Source organism: Carcharhinus amblyrhynchos, unplaced genomic scaffold (assembly GCF_965287045.1).
Source record: "Carcharhinus amblyrhynchos unplaced genomic scaffold, sCarAmb.v2.hapA scaffold_978, whole genome shotgun sequence".
NCBI lineage: Eukaryota > Metazoa > Chordata > Chondrichthyes > Carcharhiniformes > Carcharhinidae > Carcharhinus > Carcharhinus amblyrhynchos.
Genome location: NW_027650718.1, coordinates 39704 through 48878, shown reverse-complemented (window position 1 = coordinate 48878; position 9175 = coordinate 39704). Strand labels below are relative to the sequence as shown.

Sequence of the window (9175 nt, the reverse complement as noted above, 5' to 3'; positions counted from 1 at the left end):
CGTGTGAGAGAGAGAAATAGAGAGAGGGGGAGAATGTGTGAGAGAGAGAAATAGAGAGAGGGGAGAATGTGTGAGAGAGAGAAATAGAGAGAGGGGGAGAATGTGTGAGAGAGAGAAATAGAGAGAGGGGAGAATGTGTGAGAGAGAGAAATAGAGAGAGGGGGAGAATGTGTGAGAGAGAGAAATAGAGAGAGGGGGAGAATGTGTGAGAGAGAGAAATAGAGAGAGGGGGAGAATGTGTGAGAGAGAGAAATAGAGAGAGGGGGAGAATGTGTGAGAGAGAGAAATAGAGAGAGGGGGAGAATGTGTGAGAGAGAGAAATAGAGAGAGGGGGAGAATGTGTGAGAGAGAGAAATAGAGAGAGGGGGAGAATGTGTGAGAGAGAGAAATAGAGAGAGGGGGAGAATGTGTGAGAGAGAGAAATAGAGAGAGGGGGAGAATGTGTGAGAGAGAGAAATAGAGAGAGGGGGAGAATGTGTGAGAGAGAGAAATAGAGAGAGGGGGAGAATGTGTGAGAGAGAGAAATAGAGAGAGGGGGAGAATGTGTGAGAGAGAGAAATAGAGAGAGGGGGAGAATGTGTGAGAGAGAGAAATAGAGAGAGGGGGAGAATGTGTGAGAGAGAGAAATAGAGAGAGGGGGAGAATGTGTGAGAGAGAGAAATAGAGAGAGGGGGAGAATGTGTGAGAGAGAGAAATAGAGAGAGGGGGAGAATGTGTGAGAGAGAGAAATAGAGAGAGGGGAGAATGTGTGAGAGAGAGAAATAGAGAGAGGGGGAGAATGTGTGAGAGAGAGAAATAGAGAGAGGGGGAGAATGTGTGAGAGAGAGAAATAGAGAGAGGGGGAGAATGTGTGAGAGAGAGAAATAGAGAGAGGGGGAGAATGTGTGAGAGAGAGAAATAGAGAGAGGGGGAGAATGTGTGAGAGAGAGAAATAGAGAGAGGGGGAGAATGTGTGAGAGAGAGAAATAGAGAGAGGGGGAGAATGTGTGAGAGAGAGAAATAGAGAGAGGGGGAGAATGTGTGAGAGAGAGAAATAGAGAGAGGGGGAGAATGTGTGAGAGAGAGAAATAGAGAGAGGGGAGAATGTGTGAGAGAGAGAAATAGAGAGAGGGGGAGAATGTGTGAGAGAGAGAAATAGAGAGAGGGGGAGAATGTGTGAGAGAGAGAAATAGAGAGAGGGGGAGAATGTGTGAGAGAGAGAAATAGAGAGAGGGGGAGAATGTGTGAGAGAGAGAAATAGAGAGAGGGGGAGAATGTGTGAGAGAGAGAAATAGAGAGAGGGGAGAATGTGTGAGAGAGAGAAATAGAGAGAGGGGGAGAATGTGTGAGAGAGAGAAATAGAGAGAGGGGGAGAATGTGTGAGAGAGAGAAATAGAGAGAGGGGGAGAATGTGTGAGAAGAGAGAAATAGAGAGAGGGGGAGAATGTGTGAGAGAGAGAAATAGAGAGAGGGGGAGAATGTGTGAGAGAGAGAAATAGAGAGGGGGAGAATGTGTGAGAGAGAGAAATAGAGAGAGGGGGAGAATGTGTGAGAGAGAGAAATAGAGAGAGGGGGAGAATGTGTGAGAGAGAGAAATAGAGAGAGGGGGAGAATGTGTGAGAGAGAAATGAGAGAGGGGGAGAATGTGTGAGAGAGAGAAATAGAGGGGAGAATGTGTGAGAGAGAGAAATAGAGAGAGGGGGAGAATGTGTGAGAGAGATAGAAAGAGAGGGGGAGATGTGTGAGAGAGAAATAGAGGGAGTGTGAGAGAGAAGGGAGTGTGAGAGAGAGAAATAGAGGGAGTGTGAGAGAGAGAGAGGGGGTGTGAGAAAGAGAAATAGAGGGAGTGTGAGAGAGAGAAATAGAGGGAGTGTGAGAGAGAGAAATAGAGGGAGTGTGAGAAAGAGAAATAGAGGGAGTGTGAGAAAGAGAAATAGAGGGAGTGTGAGAAAGAGAAATAGAGGGAGTGTGAGGAAGAGAAATAGAGGGAGTGTGAGAAAGAGAAATAGAGAGGGGGAATAATGTGAAAGAGAGAAATAGAGAGGGGGAATAATGTGAGAGAGAGAAATAGAGAGAGGGAAGTATAGAGGGGAATGTGAGGAGAGAGAAATAGGGGGAATGTGAGAGAGAGAAATAGAGAGGGGGAATGTGCGAGAGAGAAATAGAGGGAGTGTGAGAAAGAGAAATAGAGGGAGTGTGAGAAAGAGAAATAGAGGGAGTGTGAGAAAGAGAAATAGAGGGAGTGTGAGAAAGAGAAATAGAGGGAGTGTGAGAAAGAGAAATAGAGGGAGTGTGAGAAAGAGAAATAGAGGGAATGTGAGAAAGAGAAATAGAGGGAATGTGAGAAAGAGAAATAGAGAGGGGGAATAATGTGAGAGAGAGAAATAGAGAGGGGGAATAATGTGAGAGAGAGAAATAGAGAGAGGGGGAATGTGTGAGAGAGAAATAGAGAGAGGGGGAATGTGAGAGAGAGAAATAGGGGGAATGTGAGAGAGAGAAATAGAGAGGGGGAATGTGCGAGAGAAATAGAGGGAGTGTGAGAAAGAGAAATAGAGGGAGTGTGAGGAAAGAGAAAATAGAGGGAGTGTTGAGAAAGAGAAATAGAGGGAGTGTGAGAAAGAGAAATAGAGGGAGTGTGAGGAAAGAGAAATAGAGGGAGTGTGAGAAAGAGAAATAGAGGGAATGTGAGAAAGAGAAATAGAGGGAATGTGAGAAAGAGAAATAGAGAGGGGGAATAATGTGAGAGAGAGAAATAGAGAGGGGAATGTGTGAGAGAGAAATAGAGAGAGGGGAATGTGAGAGAGAGAAATAGAGAGGGGGGAGTGTGTGAGGGAGAAGTAGAGACAGGGAGGAATAATGTGAGAGGGAGAAATAGAGAGGGGGAATGTGTGAGAGAGAGAAATAGAGAGAGAAGGAATGTGAGAGAGAGGGGAATGTGAGAGAGAGAAATATAGAGAGAGGGATTGTGAGAGAGAGAAATAGAGAGAGAGTGGGGGAATGTGAGAGCGAGAAATAGAGAGAGAGTGGGGGAATGTGTGAGAGAGAAAAATAGAGAGAGTGGGGGAATGTGTGAGAGAGAAATAGAGAGAGAGAGAGTGGGGGAATGTGAGAGAGAGAAATAGAGAGAGAGAGAGAGAGTGGGGGAATGTGAGAGAGAGAAATAGAGAGAGAGAGTGGGGAATGTGAGAGAGAGAAATAGAGAGAGAGAGTGGGGGGAATGTGAGAGAAATAGAGAGAGAGAGTGGGGGAATGTGAGAGAGAGAAATAGAGAGGGGGGGAATGTGAGAGAGAGAAATAGAGAGGGGGGAATGTGAGAGAGAGAATAGAGAGGGGGGAATGTGAGAGAGAGAAATAGAGGGGGGGAATGTGAGAGAGAGAAATAGAGGGGATGTGAGAGAGAGAAAATAGAGGGGGGGAATGTGAGAGAGAGAGAAATAGAGAGAGTGGGGGAATGTGAGAGCGAGAAATAGAGAGGGGGAAATGTGAGAGAGAGAAATAGAGAGAGGGGGGAATGTGTGAGAGAGAGGGGGGAATGTGTGAGAGAGAGGGGGGAATGTGTGAGAGAGAGGGGGGAATGTGTGAGAGAGAGGGGGGAGTGTGTGAGAGAGAGAGAGGGGGGAGTGTGTGAGAGAGGAGAGGGGGGAATGTGTGTGAGAGAGAGAGGGGGAATGTGTGTGAGAGAGAGAGGGGGGAATGTGTGAGAGAGAGAGAGGGGGGAATGTGTGAGAGAGAGAGAGGGGGGGGAATGTGTGAGAGAGAGAGAGAGGGGGGATGTGTGAGAGAGAGAGAGAGGGGGGAATGTGTGAGAGAGAGAGAGAGGGGGGAATGTGTGAGAGAGAGAGAGAGGGGGGAATGTGTGAGAGAGAGAGGGGGGAATGTGTGAGAGAGAGAGAGGGGGGAATGTGTGAGAGAGAGAGAGGGGGGAATGTGTGAGAGAGAGAGAGGGGGGAATGTGTGAGAGAGAGAGAGGGGGGAATGTGTGAGAGAGAGAGAGGGGGGAATGTGTGTGAGAGAGAGGGGGAATGTGAGAGAGAGAGAAATGGGGGGGGAATGTGAGAGAGAGAAATAGAGAGAGTGGGGGAATGTGTGAGAGAGAGAAATGGGGGGGGAATGTGAGAGAGATAAATAGAGAGTGTGGGGGAATGTGAGAGAGAGAATAGTGGGGGAATGTGAGAGAGAGAAATAGAGAGTGGGGGAATGTGAGAGAGAGAAATAGAGAGTGGGGGAACGTGAGAGAGAGAATAGAGGAGGTAATGTGAGAGAGAGAAATAGAGAGGGGGGGAATGTGAGAGAGAAATAGAGGGAATGTGAGAGAGAGAGAAATAGAGAGAGTGGGGGAATGTGAGAGAGAGAGAGAGATAGAGAGAGTGGGGGAATGTGACAGAGAGAAATAGAGAGTGGGGGAACGTGAGAGAGAGAAATAGAGGAGGTAATGTGAGAGAGAGAAATAGAGAGGGGGGGAATGTGAGAGAGAGAGAGAAATAGAGGGGGGGAATGTGAAAGAGAGAAATAGAGGGGGAATCTATGTCAAGCTGCAACTTCTGACAACCCTCCAGACTATCCACAACATCACCAACCTTTGTATTGTCAGCAAACTTACTAACCCATCCCTCCACTTCCTCATCCAGGTCATTTATGAAAATGACAAACAGCAAGGGTCCTAGGACAGATCCCTGGGGCACTGTACTGGCGACCGACCTCCATGCAGAATAAGACCCATCCACAACCACTTCTGCAGGCAAGCCAGTTCTGGATCCACAAGGCCAAAGCCCCTTGGATCCCATTCCCTCTCACGTTCTCAAGAAGTCTTGCATGGGGACCTTATCAAACACCTTGCTGAAGTCCATGTAAACCACATCCACTGCTCTTCCTTCGTCAATGTGTTCAGTCACATTTTCAAAGAACTCAACTAGGCTTGTAAGGCATGACCTGCCCTTGACAAAGCCGTGTTGACTATTTCTGATCATACTAAACTTCTCTAAATGTTCATAAATCCTGTCCATCAACTTACCAACCACTGAGGTCAGACTCACTGGTCAGTAATTTCCCGGGCTATCCTGTTTCTCGAAAATAGGAACCACATCCGCAATCCTCCAATCCTCCGGAACCTCTCCCGTCTCCATCGACGACGCAAAGATCATCGCCAGGGGCTCTGCAATCACTTCCCTCACCTCCCACAGTAACCTGTGGTACATCCCATCCGATCCCGGCAACTTATCTATCTTGATAGAATTTAAAAGTTCCAATACATCCCCTGTCTTCACGTCCACATACTCAATCCTTGTATCTGGATTTCCAGAAGGCATTTGACAAGGTGCTGCATCAAAGACTGCTACATAAGATAAAAGTGCATGGTGTTACCAGTAATGTATTAGCCTGAACAGAGGAGTAGTTAACTAATAGAAAACAAAGAGTGGGTGTAAATGGGTATTTTTCTGTTTGGAGATCAGTGACTAGTGGTGTGCCTCGGGGATCAATGTTGGGACTACAATTGTTTACAATTTACACAGATGATTTGGAGTTGGGGACTAAGTGTGGTGTTCAAAAATTGCTGATGACACCAAGGTGAGTGATAGAGCAAAGGGTCCAGAGGGATATAGATTGTTTAAGTGAGTGGGCAAGGGTGTGGCGGATGGAGTACAATGTTGGTAAATCTGACGTCATCATTTTGACGAGAATAACAGCAAAATGGACTGTTATATAAATGGTAAAAAATTGCAGCTTGCTGCTGTGCAGAGGGACCTGGGTGTCCTTGTGCAGTTGGTTTGCAGGTGCAGCAGGTAATTAAGAAGGCAAATGGAATTTTGTCCTTCATTGCGAGAGGGATGGAGTTTAAAAACAGTGAGGTTATGTTGCAGCTGTATAAGGTGCTGGTGAGGCCACACCTGGAGTACTGTACAGTTTTGGTCTCCTTACTTGAGAAAGGATGTACTGGAACTGGAGGGAATGCAGAGAAGATTTACTGGGTTAATTCCAGAGTTGAGAGGATTGGCTTTTAAGGAGAGACTGAATAGAATTATACTTATTGGAATTTAGAAAAATGAGGGAGGATCTTTTGGAAACATAAGATTATGTAGGGAATAGATAAGATAGAAGCAAGGACGTTGTTTCCACTGGCAGGCAAAACTAGGGGGCCTGGCCTCAAAATAAAGGGAAGCAGATTTAGGACTGAGTTGAGGAGGAACTTCTTCACACAAAGGGTTGTGAATCTGTAGAATTCCCAGCCCAGTGAAGCAGTTGAGGTGACCTCATTGAATGTTTTTAAGGCAAGAGTAGATAGATTTTTGAACAGTAAAGGAATTAAGGGTTATGGTGAGCAGGTGGGCGAGTGGAGCTGAGTCCACAAAAAGATCAGCCATGATCTATTGAATGGCGGAGCAGGCTCAAGGGGCCAGATGTCCTACTCCTGCTCCTAGTTCTTATGTTCTTACACTATGGACACCTGCCTTTGGATTGGACTTGAGCCCATAACTTTCTGATTCGGAGATGAAAAGGTTACCCACTGTGCCATAACACGTGTTGGACCTGCCGGTTCATGGCAAGTCATTGCAGTTAATGGAGTGCACTGGGAGAGGCCATTCAGTCCATGGAATCTCCTTGAAAATCTTTCCAATTTAATTTCCATCAATCTTTGCTCTTTTCCCCATGGCCCTGCAATTTTGTTCCCCTCCAAGTATTTATCCAATCACCCCTTTTAAAAGTTCCTGTTTGAACCCCGCTCCACCACCTTTTCAGGCTGTGCTTTCCAGATCACAACTTGCTGCGTAAAAAATCTCCTCATCTACCTCTCTGGTTCTTTTACCAGTTATCTTCAATTTGTATCTTTCTGGTTACTCACCCTGTTGCCACCACCAGAAACAATTTCTCCTTATTTACTCTTGCAAAACCTCTCATCATTTTGAATGCCCCAATTAAATCTCTCCTAACATTCTCTGCTTAAAGACGAACAGCCCCAGCTTCTCCAGTCTCTCCAGAAGTAAAGCCCTTCATCCCTGGATTGGAGTTTGACTTTGAACAAGAGTGCTGGGAGTTGGGTGAGGAGTGAGGTGGTCCTTTGCTTTTTCGGACCTGTTCACCTTGCAGGAACTGCTTCTTACTCTAATAGCAGGCAAAAATCCAGCTGGTTGGTTGACATCTGGAAAGTGATCAAGGTCTATTCTATTACTGAGGTTTAAAATACTACGCAAACTGGTGGGAAAGTAAACAAAATATCTTAAAAAGGAAAATAATTAGCCAATTAATAGTTTCCATATAAGCCCCAAGATCAAAGAATTCCTATAGTGCAGGAGAGGCCATTTGGACCGTTGAGTCACTGTTCAGAAAAGCATGGATGTTAGGGAACTTAGGAAAATAAATAGTGATGTCTTGAGGAGTGTACATATTACAGAGAAGGAGGTGCTGGAATGGATCTGTGGGACCTGATGACGTATATCCCAGGACGTTGTGGGAGGCTAGGGATGAAATTGTGGGTCCCCTAGCTGAGATATTTGAATCATCGATAGTCATGGGTGAGGTGTCTGAAGATTGGAGGGTGGCAAATGTTGTGCCTTTGTTTCAAAAGGGCTGCAGGGAAAAGTCTGGGAACTACAGGCCAGTGAGCCTCATCTGTGGTGGGTAAATTGTTGGAAGGTATTTTGAGATACAGGATCTACAGGCATTTAGAGATGCAAGGACTGATTAGGGACAGTAAGCATGGCTTTGTGAATGGAAAATCATGTCTCACAAATTTAGTTGAGTTTTTTGAAGGGATAACCAAGAAGGTAGATGAGGGCAGTGCAGTTGATGTTGTCAATATGGACTTTAGCAAGGCCTTTGACAACGAATCACACGGTAAGTTGTTGCATAAGGTTAAATCTCACTGGATCCAGGATGAGGTATCTAAATGGATACAAAACTGGCTACTTGACAGAAGCCCAGTGGTTGTAGAGAATTGTTTTTCAAACTGGAGGCCAGTGACCAATGGTGTGCCTCAGGGATCAGTGCTGGGCCCACTGTTATTTGCCATTTAAATTAATGATTTGGATGAGATATGGGGAGCATGGTTAGTATGTTTGCAGATGATACCAAGATTGTGGCACGGTGGACAGTGACAAAAGTTATCTCCAATTGCAACGGGATCTTGATCAATTGGGCCAGTGGGCTGACAAATGGCAGATGGAGTTTAATTAGACAGATGCAGGGTGATGCATTTTGATAGATTGAACCAGGGCAGGGCTTACTCGTTTAATGTTAGGGCATTGCAGAGAGTTACAGAACAAAGAGATCTAGAGGTACACGTTCATAGCTTCTTGAAAGTGGAGTCACAGGTGGACAGAGTGGTGAAGAAGGCATTCTGCATACTAGGTTTCATCGGTCAGAACATTGAATACAGGAGTTGGGATGTCTTGTTGAAGTTGTACAAGACATTGGTAAGACCACACTTGGAATACTGTGTGCAATTCTGGTCACCCTATTATAGAAAGGATATTGCTTCTCGGCCTTTTGGCTAAGATCAAGTGTAGTATGGACATGCTGTGCTTGGTTGAAGTCATTAGGTTACATTTTAGCTTCATTTGAAGCAATTTTTAAAAGCGGTATCTCGGCCTTTTGGCTAAGATGCAAATGAAATCCAGCCTTAAAGGAGCTATGCCTACTCCAATCAGCTTGGATCATGTAGATCAAGCCCAAGACAGGAGGTGAGAGTCCTATCTCGTCAGCTTGGATCGGGAATGTCTTAACTTGTTGAGACTCTGAATTGGACTTGTTTTGATTGAATTGGAATAAAAAGCAAAAAAAAAGATATTGTAAACTAGAAAGAGTGCTGAAAAGATTTACTAGGACGCTATGGGGACTTGATGGATTGGGTTATAAGGAGAGGCTGGATAGACTGGACTTTTTTCCTCTGGAGCGTTGGAGGCTGAGGGGTGATCTTTTAGAGGTCTATAAAATAATGAGGGGCACAGACAAAGTAGATAGTCAGTAAGTTAGGGGTTCCATTGTCAACACGCAGGGTAGAATAGGTGTAGGGAGATGCGGCGGCGCAGGCTCGTTGGGCCGAAGGGCCTGATTCCCGTGCTGGGTTGTTCTTTGTATCTCTTCCCAAAGGTAGGAGAGTCTAAAACTAGAGGGCATAGGTTTAAGGGTGAGAGGGGAGAGATACAAAACTGTTCAGAGGGACAATTTTTTCACACAGAGGGTGCTGAGTGTTTGGAACGAA

At 45.6% G+C, this 9175-nt stretch overlaps 1 pseudogene; it reads left to right on the top strand.

Annotated features, from left to right (window-relative positions):
* The first annotated feature begins 8444 nt into the window (after positions 1-8444).
* LOC145340399 (U2 spliceosomal RNA) lies at positions 8445-8586 on the top strand (annotated as a pseudogene).
* Positions 8587-9175: the final 589 nt, after the last annotated feature.